Source organism: Apium graveolens, chromosome 8 (assembly GCF_009905375.1).
Source record: "Apium graveolens cultivar Ventura chromosome 8, ASM990537v1, whole genome shotgun sequence".
NCBI classification, from domain to species: domain Eukaryota; kingdom Viridiplantae; phylum Streptophyta; class Magnoliopsida; order Apiales; family Apiaceae; genus Apium; species Apium graveolens.
The window spans coordinates 12,844,237-12,863,758 of record NC_133654.1 but is presented as its reverse complement, the minus strand read 5'-3'; the positions used below and the strand labels follow the sequence as shown (position 1 = coordinate 12,863,758).

At 40.5% G+C, this 19,522-nt stretch overlaps 1 non-coding gene across 1 annotated transcript; it reads right to left on the bottom strand.

Annotated features, from left to right (window-relative positions):
• Positions 1–2,931: 2,931 nt before the first annotated feature.
• LOC141681825 (small nucleolar RNA R71) lies at positions 2,932–3,038 on the bottom strand. The gene has a single exon (XR_012559249.1). It is a non-coding gene; the product is annotated as a small nucleolar RNA R71 (small nucleolar RNA).
• Positions 3,039–19,522: the final 16,484 nt, after the last annotated feature.

Below are 19,522 nucleotides of genomic sequence, written 5' to 3'. Positions count from 1 at the left end.
GTAGTTATAAATCATTGTTTTCAACCTATTTTGGGAAAAAGTAATTTTGAAAGGTACCTACCTCGAATGAAATGATTTGTGAACTCGATTTTATATCTGTGCTTTTAAAATGAACGATTTTTGAAATGAGATAGGTACAAGTGTTTTGAAAACTGGATAAAACGATCAGATATGGGATACATTGGGGCCAGGGGGCCTATTGAGGTGGCGTAAGAGGCTAATTCGATTGCGCGCATATATAACCGATTAGTCCTACAGGTCAGAGACCTTCTGACCTAGCTAGTCTCTGAGTTCCGGAACAGGTAAATGGGATAGAAGTTAGAGCCGTCTGGTGTTGATAGCCTGATCAGCTGTCTTCACATATCCACTACGTATATGATTTGGCTTTGTGATTCCCGTAAGGGTATAATAATTTGATACATAGGTTTTATAAATGAGAATAGCATGCTAAAATTGGACTCTGGTACTTACACACCACACTACCACATTTGTTATGTTAATAGCATGCTAGTCAGTGATATCCAGTTATCTCAGTTTTTCAATATATAACGTTGTTTGCATGATTACAGCTCTGTTCCTAACATTGTTTACATTACAGTTTTTATCTTGTTATTCATATGTTGGTGCTGCTGAGCGATTATGCTAACCTTGCAACCTGTTATATATATCACAGATGCCTAGAAGACCAATCAGACCTTGGCAGAACCGTGTTTTAGCCCCTTCAGGACCCGGCTCCTCAGAGGTAGTTTGTATCAGATCACTTGCGGTATGATGAGTTGCTGAATAAGTTAGTTTGTGTCAGACTTTTGAATAAATGGTTTGTAATAATGTGTAGCTTGGATCATGATAAGTGGCATTTTATACCACTTAGAACATCTTAAAATGGCTTAAATTGCTGCCTTGAAATCAAGTATTTTGTGTATTTGATGTGTTTTTCTAGTGTTTATGCATTTCAGGGTATTAGTTGCATTTCAGAGGAGTAATCATCAAGAATAAGCCTTGGCATGTGTTCACCATTGAGAGAGGAAAGGAAGGGGCAGATTACGGCGAAGAAACGGAGCAAACTCAGGATTTTTCCAGTAGGGTCCTGAGCGCCCGCTCAGCAATGCTGAGCGGCCGCGCAGGAAGCTGAGCGCCCGCTCAGCTATGCTGAGCGGCCGCGCAGGGTCGGGAAATTAAATAGTTATTTTTAGACTTCTACTTCTGTTTGGCTTCCACTTCTATGTAATCTGAGTTTTATGGGACTATTATATAAGTAGATTTGGAGACGTTTTCACGAGGGAGGATGGTGGTATTAAGCAAGGAGAGAAGGAGATAACGAAGAAGACCGTTTTAGCACACAGCAACGAAGAGGGAGCATATTTTCTTGTGATTCTTGTTTCATTGTAATGTTGGATGCTAGTTTTCTTACTTTGAACCTATTTACTCTTGTGACGTACTCTGATTTAATATAATTAGTTTAGTTATTATTTTCTTGTGTTTGTTTATCGTGATTTCATATGAACCCATGATGACGATGAGTGCTATTATGGGCTAATCGTGATCATGGGGTCGCTACGGATTTGCTATGGAATTTCTTTAGTTAATTGTTTAATACTTTAGTGTGTGATGATTGTATGATATCTAGTATTGGTTGTGCGTATTCGTCTTATGTGCGTCGCGAACATATAAGATAGGGTGTTAATCTCTTGTGAAGCGACGGTGGATCTTGAGATTTAGAACTTGCCATGCTAGCATAGGTTCATGTATGATGTGCATGATTAGTGGGTAACTCTAACCGTTTTATTCGACCTGTGTAATCAAAAGGAATAACTTGTGCTTAAATCATTGTGTTGTCAATTTCTGTAGACATATAGGAACTCAGCATAATTGATGACTATTCAACTTTTATCTTAATTGTGGATGTTTGGTAGAATGGTATTAGTACAATAAAAGTTGGCTTTTATCAGTTTCGTGTTATTTGATTAATATCATCATTGTCACATGCTAAAGGTAATAACAATACCTATTGAAGGAAGTAGTAATGAAGTTGTGATCTCATGAGTGTTTTAATATTGTTAATTTGAATTGTTAATTAAGTGATTAATTAAGTAATTAATTGTAGTTAATATTTAGTCAACAATTCTAAGTGTTAGTGTCTTAACATTGGGAAGTAATCATACATTGGTGCGTGAGTTTAATTAAACAATAATTAGTCTGAGTCTCTGTGGGAACGAACTAGAAAGTATTCTATATTACTTGCGAACGCGTATACTTGCGTGAATATTAGCGCGTGTTTTCGCCCTAACAAGTTTTTGGCGCCGCTGCCGGGGACTCGGCGTATTTGTTTAGTTTATGTACTTACCATCATTGGTCATTAGGACTCAGTGATTAGGACGTAGTTGTTACTTATTGTTTCCGGTTGTGTTTCAGGTACTTTAGCGAGCGTTTATGCAAACTCGTTCTCGTACTCGCAAGAGGACTTTAGATACAGCTGAGGAGACAGACGAAATTCTTGATATTCCGGATTCAGGAACTGAGCAGAAAGAACCAGTAAACATGGGTGATCGTATTGTTCAGGCTGATCCAGCTCTTATGGACTTTTCTCAGCCAAAAATTGATGAAATTTAGTCAAGCATTCTTCATCCGGCTATTGAAGCTAACACCTTTGAAATCAAGCCGGGCACTATTCAGATGGTGCAGAATTCTGTTTCTTTTGGAGGGGCTGCGACTGAAGACCCCAACAAGCACATAAGGAATTTTGTCGAGATCTGCAGCACTTTTAAGTATAATGGCGTGACTGATGAGGCTATCAAGCTGAGGCTTTTCCCATTCTCACTGAGGGACAAAGCTAAGGACTGGTTACATTCTGAACCAGCTGGGTCCATCACTACTTGGCAAGATCTTGCGCAAAAGTTTCTGGTGAAGTTTTATCCGATGGCAAAGACTGCTGCTATGAGGAGTGCTCTTACTCAGTTTGCGCAGCAACCTACAGAATCTATGTGCGAAGCTTGGGAACACTACAAGGAAATGTTGAGAAAGTGTCCACATCATAGAATGCCTAATTGGATGGTGATCACTGATTTCTATAATGGTTTGGGGGCCCAATCTAGGCCCATGCTTGATGCAGCAGCTGGAGGCGCCTTATGGGCTAAAAGCTATACTGAGGCTTATAATCTTATCGAGACTATGGCTACAAATGAGCATCAAAACCCAACTCAGAGGATGATGCCTGGGAAGGTAGCAGGTATTCTGGAAGTCGATGCAGCCACCGCTATTGCAGCGCAGCTCCAAGCACTGTCAATGAAGGTTGATTCTCTGGCTACATAAGGAGTTAATCAAATAGCTATGGTTTGTGAGCTTTGTGCAGGTTCTCATGCTACGGATCAGTGTTCTCTTATCAACGAATCTATTCAGTATGTGAATAATTATCAGCGACAACAGTAGCCTGTGCCAACTACTTATCATCCTAATAACAGAAATCATCCAAATTTCAGCTGGGGTAATAATCAGAATGCTATTCAGCCACCATATCAGCAAGGTGTGAGTAAACAGTTTAATCCACCTGGATTCCAGCAACCACAGCAGTATGCTCAAAGGCAATCATATCCTCAACAGGGAAGTGTAGCTGCACCTACTAGTGCTGATTTTGAGGAACTTAAGCTGTTATGCAAAAGTCAGGCGGTTTCTATCAAGACCTTGGAAAACCAAATAGGTCAAATAGCCAATGCAGTGCTCAATCGTCAACCTGGCACTCTTCCCAGTGACACTGAAGTACCAGGCAGGAAGGAAGCTAAAGAGCAAGTCAAGACTATTACCTTAAGGTCTGGTAAAGTGGCTGATGCTGAAAAGCCAAAAGAAGGAGAAGCTGAAATTAGAGATGAAGAAGCTAAGCAAAAGGAGAAAGCGGCGGAACCAAGGAAGACTACTGTTGAACATACTCTGCCTGAGGGTAATACAGGGGAGAAACAGCTCTATCCTCCACCACCTTTTCCTAAGAGATTGCAGCAACACAAGCTGGATAGACAGTTCGGTAAGTTTCTGGAGGTGTTCAAGAAACTTCACATCAATATACCTTTCGCTGAGGCTCTGGAGCAAATGCCTAGTTATGCGAAGTTTATGAAGAATATTCTTTCAAGGAAGGTGAAACTGGATGACCTTGAGACCGTTGCTCTCACGGAAGAATGCAGCGCTGTTCTGCAGCAAAAGTTACCTCCAAAGCTGAAAGATCCAGGTAGCTTCACCATTCCTTGCACCATTGGCAAGTTGACTTTTGACAAGTGTCTTTGTGATTTGGGAGCAAGCATCAATCTGATGCCGTTGTCGATCTTTAAAAAGTTGGATTTGCCTGATCCAAAACCCACATACATGTCTCTACAATTGGCTGATCGTTCTATTACTTACCCAAGGGGCATAGTGGAGGATGTGCTAGTCAAGGTGGATAAGCTCTTCTTTCCTGCAGATTTTGTTATTCTGGATTTTGAGGAAGATAAGAAGATTCCCATAATCTTGGGAAGACCTTTCTTGGCTACTGGCCGTACCTTAATAGATGTGCAGAAAGGTGAACTTACGATGCGGGTACAAGATCAGGATGTGACCTTCAACGTATTCAAGGAAATGAAATTCCCTACAGAAGATGAGGAGTGCTTAAAAGTGGATGTGATTGATTCTGCGGTTACTTCGGAACTCGATCGCATGCTAATGTCTGATGCATTGGAAAAGGCCTTAGTGGGGGATTTTGACAGTGATGATGAGGATGGCAACGAGCAATTACAATATCTGAATACTTCTCCCTGGAAGCGAAAGTTGGACATGCCGTTTGAATCTCTTGGTGCTTCTGACCTCAAGAATGCTGAAGGAAAGCTCAAACCATCAATAGAGGAAGCACCTACCTTGGAGCTCAAGCCATTACCTGAACACTTGAGGTATGCATTTTTAGGTGATACATCTACTTTACCTGTTATTATTGCATCTGACCTTTCAGGTAGTGAGGAAGACAAGCTCTTAAGGATTTTGAGAGAATTCAAATCAGTTATTGGATGGACCATAGCAGACATCAAGGGGATCAGCCCTTCATATTGTATGCATAAAATTCTGCTAGAGGAAGGTAGTAAACCGACTGTTGAACAACAGCGCAAACTTAATCCTATCATGAAGGAGGTGGCGAAGAAAGAAATTCTGAAATGGCTAGATGCAGGCATCATTTATCCTATTTCTGACAGTTCGTGGGTGAGCCCCGTACAATGTGTACCTAAGAAAGGAGGTATCACTGTGGTAGCAAATGAGAAGAATGAGCTCATCCCCACTCGAACAGTTACAGGATGGAGAGTATGCATGGATTATCAAAAGTTGAACAAAGCCACGAGGAAAGATCACTTCCCTCTTCCATTCATTGATCAGATGCTTGACAGGTTGGCTGGTCATGAGTATTATTGTCTTCTGGATGGCTATTTAGGGTATAATCAGATTTGTATTGCACCAGAGGATCAGGAAAAGACTACATTCACTTGTCCATTTGGTACGTTTGCTTTTCGCAGAGTTTCGTTTGGGTTATGTGGCGCCCCGACCACTTTTCAGAGATGTATGATGGCTATATTCTCTGACATGATTAGAAATAATGTCGAGGTGTTCATGGACGACTTCTCCGTCTTCGGACATTCGTTTCATGAATGTTTGAATAATCTTCGCGTCGTACTCAAAAGGTGCGTGGAAACTAATTTGGTGCTCAATTGGGAGAAATGTCATTTTATGGTGCGTGAAGGCATTATTCTTGGGCATAAGGTCTCTAGCAAGGGTCTGGAGGTGGACAAGGCCAAGGTGGGAGTCATTGAAAATCTTCCACCACCTATTTCTGTCTAAGGAATCCGTAGTTTTATTTGTCATGCAGGTTTTTATCGGTGATTCATCAAGGACTTTTCGAAGATATCTAAGTCATTGTGCAATTTGCTTGAGAAAGATGTGCCTTTCAAATTTGATGATGAATGTTTGGCGGCATTCGAGACTCTCAAGAAGAGTTTGATCACTGCACCAGTTATTATAGCACCAGATTGGATAGAGCCGTTTGAGATGATGTGTGATGCGAGTGATTATGCGGTAGGTGCAGTTCTGGGACAGCGCAAGAATAATATCTTTCATGTGGTCTACTATGCGAGTAAGACCTTAAATGGGGCCCAAATGAACTACACCACTACGGAGAAGGAGCTCTTGGCTATAGTCTTTGGTTTCGAGAAATTTCGATCTTATCTGCTTGGGACTAAAGTAACAGTATTCACTGATCATGCGGCCATTCGCTATTTGGTTTCCAAGAAGGATTCGAAGCCGAGACTCATTCGTTGGGTGCTCTTACTTCAGGAATTTGAGTTAGAAATCAAGGATCGAAAATGTACTGAGAATCAAGTAGCTGACCATCTCTCTAGGTTGGAGAATCCCGAGTCTACTTCACAAGATAGGACATTAATCAATGAATCTTTTTCGGATGAGCATTTGTTCGCAGTTCAGGAGGAAGAGCCATGGTTTGCAGATATTGTAAACTATCTTGTTAGCAATATAATGCCTCCTAATTTGACCTCCACTCAAAAGAAAAAGTTTCTGCATGAGGTGAAGTGGTATATGTGGGATGAACCATATTTGTTTAGACAGGGAGCTGACCAGATCATCAGGAGATGTATCCCGTTCTGTGAGACAGAGGGGATATTACGAGACTGCCACTCCACAGTTTATGGTGGACACTATGGTGGTGAGAAGACAGCAGCTCGTATTCTGCAAGCAGGTTTTTTCTGGCCTACTTTGTTTAAGGATGCTCATCAGTTTGTTTTAAGGTGTGATCGTTGCCAAAGAGTGGGAAATTTGACGAGAAAGGATGAGATGCCGTTAAATGTGATGCTTGAAGTCGAGGTCTTTGATGTTTGGGGAATCGATTTCATGGGGCCTTTTGTCTCATCCTGCAATAATCAGTACATCTTGCTGGCAGTCGATTATGTCTCAAAATGGGCAGAAGTCAAAGCTTTACCGATAAATGATGCAAAGGCAGTGCTGAATTTTCTTCGTAAGCAGATTTTCACAAGATTTGGAACACCTCGAGTAATCATAAGTGATGAAGGGTCGCATTTCTGCAACCGTAAGTTCACTTCTATGATGCAGCGTTATAATGTGAATCATCGAGTTGCTATTGCCTATCATCCGCAAACAAATGGTCAAGCGGAAGTGTCTAACAGAGAGATCAAGCGCATTCCAGAGAAGGTTGTTTGTCTGTCAAGGAAGGATTGGTCTTTAAAGCTCGATGAAGCTGTTTGGGCTTACAGAACAGCATACAAAACTCCACTTGGTATGTCCCCGTTTCAGTTGGTGTACGGTAAGGGATGTCATTTACCTGCGTAGCTTGAGCATAAGGCCTACTGGGCGTTGAAAAAGTTGAACCTGGACTTAGATGCAACAGGTAAGAAAAGAATGCTCCAGCTTAATGAACTTGATGAATTTCGACTTCAAGCGTACGAGAATAACAAAATGTATAAGGAAAAGGTGAAGAGGTGGCATGATAGGAAGCTACAGCCTAAGTTATTCGTGCCGGGGCAACAAGTTCTCTTATTCAACTCTCGTCTCCGACTTTTTCCTGGGAAGTTGAAATCGAGGTGGTCTGGACCTTTTATTATCAAAACTGTGTTTCTACATGGAGCGGTGGAAATTTTTGAGAATGATCCGGACCCAGCATTCAAGGTTAATGGTCAGCGTTTGAAGCACTACTATGGGGACATGGCAAACCGAGAAGTGGTTAGTGCCATTTTATTGACTACTTGAGAAAGGTACGCAACGTTAAGCTAATGACGAAAAAGAAGCGCTGCGTGGGAGGAAACCCATGATTTGTTTTTACAGGAACCCTTAGAAGTTAATAACCTATCCAAAAACATAAAAAAATCAGAAAATCGGGACTGAAAAAAAAAATTCCAGTGACCCCCTGAGCGCCCGCTCAGCTCTGCTGAGCGATCGCTCAGCAAATTGAGCGCCCGCTCAGCAAACTGAGCGCCCGCTTAGCTTTGCTGAGCGATCGCTCAGGGGTCGGCTGCCAGAATTTTTTTTTACAGTTTATAAAATACAAAAAAAAAATCAGAAAATTAAAAAAACCCAACACAGCCCATAAACCCACTAACTATTTCCCTATTACTCCATGATTTTTATCCCTCAACCCCACTCCTAATCTAATTTAACCTAATCCACACCCTATATATAAATACACCTATCCTACATATCTCCCACAAACTTTCTACACTTAAACTCTCTTCCAAACACAAAAACTCAGTTCTTAAACACTTTTATTCAAGATTCAATGGCACCCAAGAGAGCATGAACTATTGATAGCAGCAGCACAGTCCCTACTGCTGATTCATCGAGGGGTACCGCTGCAAGGCCTCGGTTGAATGACAGAGCTGCGGAGGAGGAGTACACTAGGCTTTTGGGGAAGCCGATTCTGAAGGAGAGAGGGTTTTTACCATCGGGGAGGGATGGTGAGTTGCTACCCATGATTGCAGAGAAGGGGTGGATAGCTTTTTGTGAGTCGCCCGAAGCAGTGCCGATGAGCGTGGTTCGCGAGTTCTATGCGAACGCGAAGGCCGAAAAGAATGGGTTTTCTGTGGTCCGAGGTCTGACGGTTGATTATCACCCAACGGTGATTCGCCGTGTGATTGGGCAGCGAGAGAGGAAGCCCGAGGAGGAGAACTGGAATGAGAAGACTGCTGAGGATTTTGACTTGGATTTGATTTGTGCTACTCTCTGTAGGCCGGGCACAGTTTGGACCTTCAAGACCGACACTAATGAGTATCGTCACTTCCCGGCGATCGCTATGAACATGTATGCCCGTGCATGGAATGCATTTATTTGTGCTAATATTTTGCCTTCTTCGCATGCACACGAGGTCACAGTTGAGAGAGCACAGTTGTTGTGGGGAATTCTTAATGAGGAGTACTATGTGGACCTTGGTGAGTTTATCTACCAAGGAATTCTGAAGTTTTTGAGGGGAGCTAAGCATATGAACATCCCTTATGCATCCACGGTTATAAAGCTTTGCCGAGCAGTGGGAGTGAACTGGCCGGCTCATGAGCAGTTGCAGTGGTCGGCCGCTCCGATTGATTCTGGGACTCTGAATGGGATGCAGGAGTGGACCGGTGGTGAGCCCGAGGAGCATGGGCTGGGTTATCATCTTCCAGGAGGGCGTCCAGCACGAGGTGCTACTATGGCTAGGCCTAGGCGTGATGAGGCTGGTTCTTCGAGAGCTCAGGAGGGTGCTGGGATGGCTGATACCCAGTATAGGAGGCTTTCACGGCGGATGGATGCCATGTACGAGACGCAGAGCAGGTTTGCTCAGGAGCTCACCCTTGCATTAGGGACTGCTTTTTGGGGCCTTGGAGCTGATATCCAGTGGCCAGTTTTTGGTGAGGACTCTGCATACCCGCCGCCTAATACTCCACCCACTGAGGGTGATGATGATGATGACTTCGAGTAGGTATACCCTGTGTTCCTTTCTACTACCTTCACTAGGGGCAGTGAAGATTTTAAGTTTGGGGGTGGTAGTTAAGGAATATTTTGTGTGTGTCATATAGCTGCATATTCATGATAGTTTAGTTCATATAGTTGCATAATTTTTGCCATATAGTTTTTTTTATAGCTTTATTTGTTTATCATGTCATGTAGCTCATGCATATACCATGATCCCTTTTGCGATGATTTATCGACTGAATTGTGATATTGATGCGAGTGTAGTGATAGGATTAAAGTAATATTGAGTCGTGTAGGTTGATATACATGCTAGAAGCACTTGTAGTTTCACTAAGTCTTAGAGAATGCTTAAGGGCTAGATTGTTGTTATGATCTGATTGTTTTCGAGGTTAATCTATTTATTATGCTTAGAATTCGATAATAGGTTCTTAGTGATAAAGGCATGAAAAAGAAAAAAAAATGGAGTAAAAATGGAATTTGTTGCTAGTTGTGGCTAGGCGTCAAATGGCTAGTAGCCGGCTCGCATGTTATGCGAGTAGTCTAGGGTTGAGCAAGATGGAGCGAAACGCACTTGCTCAGAAATTTAAAAAAAAAAGAAGAAAAGAATTTTTTTTTGGTGTTTATGCATAATTGATCACGAGTGGGCTCTTTGGTATTCGAGTTATTAAGTTCTTAGGGGACTTTGTGCCTAGTGACCTAAGGCTTTTAGAGTCTGGGATCCGCTAACCTAACGCTCGTTACATGGATACCATTGTATAAGTCTTTTATGGACCTCACTCATTGCACGGTCAAATAAGCATTGTTGTCGTAAATAAAAAGCATGATTCCGTAATAATCTCCAAAATTCTTGTAGTGTTATATGTCGCTTTGTACCTAGAATTTTTATTCTTTGTATAATCATGTGATTGCCTTGATCATAATTGAGTCATAATAATTGGTCTAGTTCTGAAGCATATCTGTTAAGCATCTGCACACACCACGTTTCTAGCTGTATGTTCGTTTGCATGAGTTTATTGATCTTTAGTCGCCTAAATGCATTTGTTGAGATGTTGCAATTTGGTTGGTTTGTTCGTAGTAAGGGGGATCGCTGTATTTTCATATAGATTACATTCATGCATGTTTTATTTGTTTTTAAGTCTGTGACGCTTGAGGAAAAGCATCGATTTAAGTTTGGGGGTGTGATAAGTGGCATTTTATACCACTTAGAACATCTTAAAATGGCTTAAATTGGTGCCTTGAAATCAAGTATTTTGTGTATTTGATGTGTTTTTCTAGTGTCTATGCATTTCAGGGTATTAGTTGCATTTCGGAGGAGTAATCATCAAGAATAAGCCTTGGCATGTGTTTACCATTGAGAGAGGAAAGGAAGGGGCAGATTACGGCGAAGAAACGGAGCAAACTCAGGATTTTTCCAGTAGGGTCCTGAGCGCCCGCTCAGCAATGCTGAGCGGCCGCGCAGGAAGCTGAGCGCCCGCAGCTGAGCGGCCGCGCAGGGTCGGGAAATTAAATAGTTATTTTTAGACTTCTACTTCTGTTTGTCTTCCACTTCTATGTAATCTGAGTTTTATGGGAATATTATATAAGTAGATTTGGAGACGTTTTCACGAGGGAAGATGGTGGTATTAAGCAAGGAGCGAAAGAGATAAGGAAGAAGACCGTTTTAGCACACAGCAACGAAGAGGAAGCATATTTTCTTGTGATTCTTGTTTCGTTGTAATGTTGGATGCTAGTTTTCTTACTTTGAACCTATTTACTCTTGTGACGTACTCTGATTTAATATAATTAGTTTAGTTATTATTTTCTTGTGTTTGTTTATCATGATTTCATATGAACCCATGATGACGATAAGTGCTATTATGGGCTAATCGTGATCATGGGGTCGCAACGGATTTGCTATGGAATTCTTTAGTTAATTGTTTAATACTTTAGTGTGTGATGATTGTATGATATCTAGTATTGGTTGTGCGTATTCGTCTTATGTGCGTCGCGAACATATAAGATAGGGTGTTAATCTCTTGTGAAGCGACGGTGGATCTTGAGATTTAGAACTTGCCATGCTAGCATAGGTTCATGTATGATGTGCATGATTAGTGGGTAACTCTAACCGTTTTATTCGCCCTGTGTAATCAAAAGGAATAACTTGTGCTTAAATCATTGTGTTGTAAATTTCTGTAGACATATAGGAACTCAGCATAATTGATGACTATTCAACTTCTATCTTAATTGTGGATGTTTGGTAGAATGGTATTAGTATAATGAAAGTTGGCTTTTATCAGTTTCGTGTTATTCGATTAATATCATCATTGTCACATGCTGAAGGTAATAACAATAACTATTGAAGGAAGTAGTAATGAAGTTGTGATCTCATGAGTGTTTTAATATTGTTAATTTGAATTGTTAATTAAGTGATTAATTAAGTAATTAATTGTAGTTAATATTTAGTCAACAATTCTAAGTGTTAGTGTCTTAACATTTGGAAGTAATCATACATTGGTGCGTGAGTTTAATTAAACAATAATTAGTCTGAGTCTCTGTGGGAACGAACTAGAAAGTATTCTATATTACTTGCGAACGCGTATACTTGCGTGAATATTAGCGCGTGTTTTCGCCCTAACAGATCATACTTGAACCTGGATCGGATCTTGGTTTGGGGTCGAGTTAGTTTATTTTAATAATTATCTTGTTGTTTATATTTCTTGTAATTATGTTTGGTGACGTCAACTCCAGACCCCGGGGTTGAGGCCATCACAGATGGTATCAGAGCTACAGGTTCAAGTCCCTGATCCAGGTTAGGGATTGAGTTAAAAAGGTGTAGAATTGAGTCTTAAGGTGTGAGCCAACAACTCATATATAGGAGAAAACCCTTAGAGTCAGTCGAGGGTTCCGACGGCGTTACCCTGGCATCTATTAAATATTTTGATAGAACTGCTTGACCTTGTTGTGTCTTTCCTGTATATTTATCATGTTGGCAGTGGCCTATTGTGATTTCTAGTTCTCCATCTCCGGAGAACCCATCAGACTCGGATAGCTCTGACTCCGAGAGGATTATGGATGTTGTTGCTGAGGAGACACCTATGCCTCCCCCACTAGTTCCTTCCTTTGTACCAAGGGACGTTCCTGGACCTAGTGCTCGTCCCCGCTGGGTACATAGGACTGTGTCTGCTGTTAGGGATTTTCCTCCCGGTTGTGGTCCTAGTTCTTCCTCTTCGAGACCTCCGGTTCCTCCTGTGGCCCCTAGTGGTACCTCTTCTCCGATCCCTTATCATGTTCACCAGGTAGTGAATAGATCTTTTATCAGAGAGCAGAGTCTGGTGCTGGCTGCTCATCTTGACTAGATACCGGTTGCACCTTTCCAGGGCATTCCTGCCCCATCCCCTGAGGTGCAGGTCCGTGTGCGATCTTTGACCCAGATGGCTATTGGGAGGGCTAGATCCATTGACCGTTTCATTAGCTTAGAGTTCATGGTTGTGCAGTATCAGGATCTAGTGAACTGGTTAGTGTTTGAGCTAGGTTCTATCGGTGGCGGTGGCAGTGGTTAGACCAGGGTTGCAGCAGAGAGATACAGAGCTCATAGTTGGCTTCCAGGAGTTCTGTAGTTGTTTTCTTTGTATATGTATATTATGTTGTGATAGTTTGTAGTAGGCAGAGGCTGCTATAAAAGCCAGTTTTGATGTGTATTTGGATGGTTTCTTTTTAGTTAGATTCCAGTTGTACCAGTTGGATTCTGTTGGTTATTGTATCATAGCTGCTTTATTCTGTTGTTCAGTTTTATATATACTTGTGCGTTGTTATTATTGTTGTTACTATTATTGTTGCTTCTGTTGCTGGTATTTTTAGATTATGATCATTCATTCAGGATGGATCCAATTATACTGAGGATGAGGATATTGTCTTAGTGGTAACACTCTTCTGATGCATGTGTATAAACTACTTGGAGCAATCCATTTTCTTATATATGACTGTTATGTTTCAGGAGAAGGCCATTAAAGAAGAATTTTCAACCCAATAACGGATCTGCTGGGGATCCCTCCATGAGTGAATTGATGAATATGTTGCGTCAGCAGTCTACACAGCTGGCACAACAGCAACAGCAATTCCAGCAGCAGCAACAACAATTGCAACAACAATAATAACAACAACAACAACAACAACAACAATAACAACAACAACAACAACAACAGCTCATACAGCGACAACAGCAGCAACTGCAAATCCAGCTGCAGCATGAGATGAGGGGGACAAACCAGGTTGTTAGTTTTAAGTCTTTCCAAGTAGTGAATCCCCTAGAGTTTAAAGGAGAGGTGGATCCTGTTGCTGCCAGGATATGGTTAAAGGAAATGGAAAAGGCATTTGCGCTCACCAAGGTGAGTGAGGATTTAAAAAAAGATTATGCTAGTTATTTTCTGAAGAATGATTCGAACTATTGGTGGGAGTCTACACGAGCATTAGAAGGAGAAGGTCTTGTCCCCTGGACCAGATTCACAGAACTGTTCTTGGAGAAATAATTTCCGGACTGTCTCCAGAGTCAGATGGAAATGGAGTTTTTGGAGTTGAAGCAAGGAGACAGGAGTGTCACGGAGTATGAAGCAAAGTTTATAGAGTTAGCCCGTATAGCACTGGAATATGTGAGTTCAGAAGCTCAACGAGCGAAGCGGTTTCAACAAGGGTTGAAGCCAAAAACAAGGAGTGGAGTTGTAGCTTTACAACTCAAGACATATACTTCGGTAGTTCAGGCTGCCTTAGTGATAGAAAGTGACCAGAGGTTAGCTGCAAAGGAGCAGGGTGAGAAGAAAAGAAAGTTTGAAAGTGGACTTGCTAGGTCAGAATCAGGTATAACAAGCCAGAAGTTCTAGCATTGGTATGGAAAGAATAAGAATAAGAGGTTCTGAAGACAGAGTTTCCCCCAGGCTAGGCCTAGTACCACTTTAGTTAGTTCTACCCCAACAAGGTTGAGTAAGCTAGTCATCGATTGTAAGACATGCGGGAAGAAGCACAGTGGTCAGTGCCGAGAAAATATCAATTATTTTAAGTGTGGCCAGAAGGGTCATTATTCCACGGAGTGTAAGTCCGAGACTCAAGGAGTAACTTGTTTTAGTTGTGGCAAAGTGGGGCATATTGTTAGAAATTACAAATCAGTGACCCAAGGTAGTGTCAGAAGGAGTGTGTCTCAAGGACCAGCAACCAGTACTACTAGAGCTAGAACCTTTAAGATGACCAAGAAATCTCCAGTTCATGATTCCGATGTAGTTGCAAGTACGCTTTCTCTTAATTCTGTACCTTTTAACATTTTGTTTGATTCGGGAGCATCCAAATATTTTATATCTGTGAACTATATGAATAAAATACAATTGATGTTGGAAGACTTAGAGGAACCTTTGACCATAGAAGTGGCTAATAAAGATAAAGTGCCCGTAAGTCAATTTTGTCCTAAATGCTCCTTAGAGATTTTAGGATATACTTTCCCTGTCGACCTAATACTCTTTGAGTTAGGAGACTTTGAGCTTATTTTAGGCATGGATTGGTTGTCTCTATATAAGGCAAATATTGACTGTAAGAAAAAAAGAGTTGTTATGTACACCCCGGATAATAAAATGATCAGTTATCAAGGACAGAGGCAGGATAAAAAGTTCCTTTCAGTATTACAAGCAAAGAAACTGTTGCGGCAAGGGTGTGAGGCGTATTTAGCTGATATGGTGGATACGAAGAAAGAGACCCCTAATTTGGATGAGATTCCCATAGTAAGAGAATTTCCTGATGTCTTCCCAGAGGATTTACCAAGATTACCACCTGATCGAGAGATAGAATTCTCCATTGATTTGATGCCCGGAGCTGAACCAGTCTCCAAAGCTCCATATAGGATGGCCCCAATGGAAATGAAAGAATTGGTCAAACAACTTCAGGAACTATTGGATAAGGGAGTTATTTGACCCAGTGTTTCTCCGTGGGGTGCTCCAGTGCTATTCGTAAAGAAGAAGGATGGAAGTATGAGATTGTGCATTGACTACAAAGAGTTGGACAAATTAACAGTAAAGAACAAGTATCATTTGCCATGCATCGACGATTTATTTGATCAGCTTAAGGGGGGATGTTATTTTTCAAGGATTGATTTAAGGTCCGGTTATCACCAAGTGAAGATAAAGCCCGAAGATATTCCCAAGACTGCATTTAGAACAAGGTATGGCCATTATGAATTCTTAGTGATATCATTTGGATTAACAAATGCGCCAGCGGCTTTTATGGATTTAATGAACCGGGTGTATAAGGAGTACTTGGAAAAGTTTGTTATTGTATTTATTGATGAAATCCTCATATATTCAAAGACTCCAGAAGATCATGCCATGCATCTACGGATTGGCCTTCAGAAGTTGAGAGAAAAACAATTGTATGCAAAGTTCTCCAAGTGTGAGTTTTGGTTGACAGAAGTACAGTTTCTTGGACATATTGTGAGTAAGGAAGGTATCAAGGTAGACCCAGTGAAGATTAAAGCCGTATCAAAGTGGGAGCAACCGAAGACTCCGACGGAAATAAGAAGTTTTCTTGGATTAGCTGGATATTATCGAAGGTTTGTAAAGGATTTCTCGAAGATTGCATCCCCATTAATCAAGCTAACCAGAAAGAATGAGAAGTTCATTTGAACGGAAAAGTGTGAAGAAAGTTTCCGGGAATTGAAAAGAAGGTTAGTGACATCTCCAGTATTAGCATTTCCAGATGAGACGGGAAACTTTGTGATCTACAGCGATGCTTCTTTGAAAGGATTGGGTTGCGTACTAATGCAACACGACAAAGATATTGCCTATGCTTCCAGACAACTAAAGACTCACGAGCAGAAATATCCAGTTCATGACCTTGAGTTAGCAGCTATAATGTTCGTACTGAAGTTGTGGCGTCATTACTTGTATAGAGAGAAGTGTGATATTTATACGGATCACAAGAGCATGAAGTACTCACGCAGAAGGATTTGAACATGAGATAGAGAAGGTGGTTGGAACTGATTAAGGACTACGATTGTTCGATTAATTATCACCCAGGTAAAGCCAATATGGTGGTAGATGCCTTGAGCAGAAAAGAGAACTTGAATATAGTTCGGATTGCGGACAAACTAGCACGAGACTTATAAAAGATGGAGACTGAAGTTCAGGTACCAAGTGAAAGTCAGGAGCAACTATATGAAGTTACCTTCCAGCCAGCATTGATGGAAAAGATCAAAAGGTGTCAAGAAGGAGTAATGGAGTAATAATTGGATACTCTGACAGGAGAAGAGTTGTGTACTCAAAAGGATAACCAAGGTTTGTTTAGATTTTCCTCTAGAGTTTGGATTTCTAATGTGTTGGAACTGAAGAATGAAGTATTACACAAAACACACAACTCTAGGTTTTCTATCCACCCCGGTAGCACTAAGATGTACCAAGATTTGACGAGAAACTTTTGGTGGCCAGGAATGAAGAAGGATATTTCCAATTGGGTTAGTAAATGTCACATGTGTCAGATGGTAAAAGCGGAACATCAACGACCAAGTGGATTGTTACAACATTTGGAGATTCCCCAGTGGAAATGGGAAGAGATTGCTATGGATTTTATAGTAGGATTGCCAAAGACGAGAGCAAATCACGACGCTATTTGGGTGATCATTGATAGATTGACCAAGTCAGCGCATTTTCTTCCGATCAATGAAATGTATTCTTTGGAAAAGCTAGTTAAGTTATATTTGGATGAGATAGTGACCAAACATGGGGTTCTTGTGTCTATTTTGTCAGATCGAGACCCGAGATTCAATTCCGGGTTTTGGACCAAATTCCAAGAGTGTCTAGGATCTAAGTTGAATATGAGCACCTCCTATCATCCTCAGACAGACGGTCAAAGTGAGAGAACGATTCAGACCATAGAGGATATGCTGATAGTTTGTGTTTTGGATTTTAAGGGAAATTGGGATGAACACTTACCTCTGATTGAGTTCTCCTACAACAACAGCTACCATGCTAGTATTGGAATTTTGCCTTACGAAGCTTTGTATGGACGTAAGTGTAGATCACCATTATATTGGGATGAAGTAGGAGAGAAGAAAGTGTTAGGCCCCGAGTTAGTTCGGCAAACCAGAGATGCGGTAGTATTGATTCAGAAAAGGTTAGAAGCAGCCCAGGATAGGCAAAAGAAGAATTCGGATTTGCATAGAAAGGATGTGAACTTCTAGATAAGAGCACTGGTGTTACTAAAGGTATCACCGTGGAAAGGGTTAGTACGAGTTGGTTAGAAAGGTAAACTTAGCCCCAGATTTATAGGACCATTTGAGGTTTTGAAGAAAGTAGGGAAGGTTGCCTACGAGATAGCGTTACCCCCGCAGTGGCAGCATATTCATAATGTGTTTCATGTATCTATGTTGAAGCCCTATGTTCCTGAATCGAGCCAAGTCATAGAATATGAATCGATTGAGCTTCAGCCAGATTTGTCCTACGTATAGCAACCGATCCAAATATTAGACCGTAAAGAGCGAGTCCTTAGGAATAAGTCGATCCCCATAGTGAAAGTCTTGTGGAGATATCCTCGAGTAGAAGAGTTTACTTGGGAATTAGAGTAAGAAATGCTTGATAAATATTCTCATTTATTTAGCTGAGTCAGATTTTGGGGACAGAATCTTTTTAAGGGGGAAAGGATATAACGACTCGTGTATTTCCTTTTATTTTTAATATTTTAAAAGTGTAATAATTGAGTAAATAATTAAATAAAATGTCTGTATTAATTTTTGGCAGCAGTGTGTTGATTTTTACTATTTATTTGTGATTTATTGATATATGGATTAGATTTTGTGATTTATTATTGAGATATGTGGTTTTGTTATGCTTTTAAAAGTGATTTTATTACAGTTTTAATTCCATAAATACTTGGATTGTCTCTAAAATTTGTTTTATAATTTTATAATTTCAATAATTATTTTTCGGACTTTATAAAATTGAGAAATCAATATTTCACTAATTGTTTATCTTTAAATGATTTTCTGATTATGTTTATTTGTAAAATCTATATTTAATTCCATAATTCTTCAAAAATCATAAAATTTATATTTTATTAAGTTTATAATATTCTAGTAATTTTAAAATTATTTTTGGAAATTTCAGGATTAATTTCACCCGGTTGTCGTTTCGTTTAATTGTTAAAAATCGGGTATAACATGCACCTTAAAAAAATTATTTTAAAATTTCGAAAATTTTATGTTTTTAATTAATTGGGGATATTTATAATATTTTGAGACTAATTTCGTAATTTTTGAAAATTGTATTGCGTGCACCTTAGTCCGTTCATTTCAGATTTCAGGGTTAATATTCAGTTTCCCGTATTAAAGGACACGTGTTGGCTGTGGTTGTTTCTTCTCCATCTGCTTCTCTCGATTGCAATTGCAATCTTTTGTCTCTCTCTATTATCTCGATTCTCTCCCTTCTCTTTTCTTTTTCCTCCCTTCCTCCTTTGGCTGTCCTTGCCCGGTGTTTCGCCGCTATTTTCCGGTTTGTTCTCCGGTGAGCTGCCGCCGTTCCCTATGTATATATATCCATATATATATGTATATATATCCATATATATGGTCGGGTTTATGCGTGGTTCATTTAACTCTCGGTTGTCGCCGCCCCTCCCCTTTTTCCGGCGAGGACGGGGGCGTATAGCTGCTGTGTTGGCCTCAGTTTGTTCTGTTTTGGCCAGTTGTTGTCTCAGTTGTGTTGATTGCTGCTTGTTAATTGATTCCAGTTAATTTGAATTAATTTCTATTAATTATTAATTAATTTTCTTCAGGAATTAATTATGAATAAATATTCATGATGTCATAATTTTTTTGTTGGAAAATATTTTTGATAATCGGTGAAATTTTCGCGTTGGAATTCGAGTAATCGAGTGCCCCGAGAATTTTGCCGCCGTCCGCGATGAATTTTTACGAGCAGACGGTGGACGGTGATGACGTTGTTCTGATCCTAAATTTTATAAATAAATCAAATGAATCTTATAATAAATTCCGTGTGTAAATGATTTGGAATTGTGGATTGGTGTTGTTGTGAAATTTGGCCGTCGATTGTAA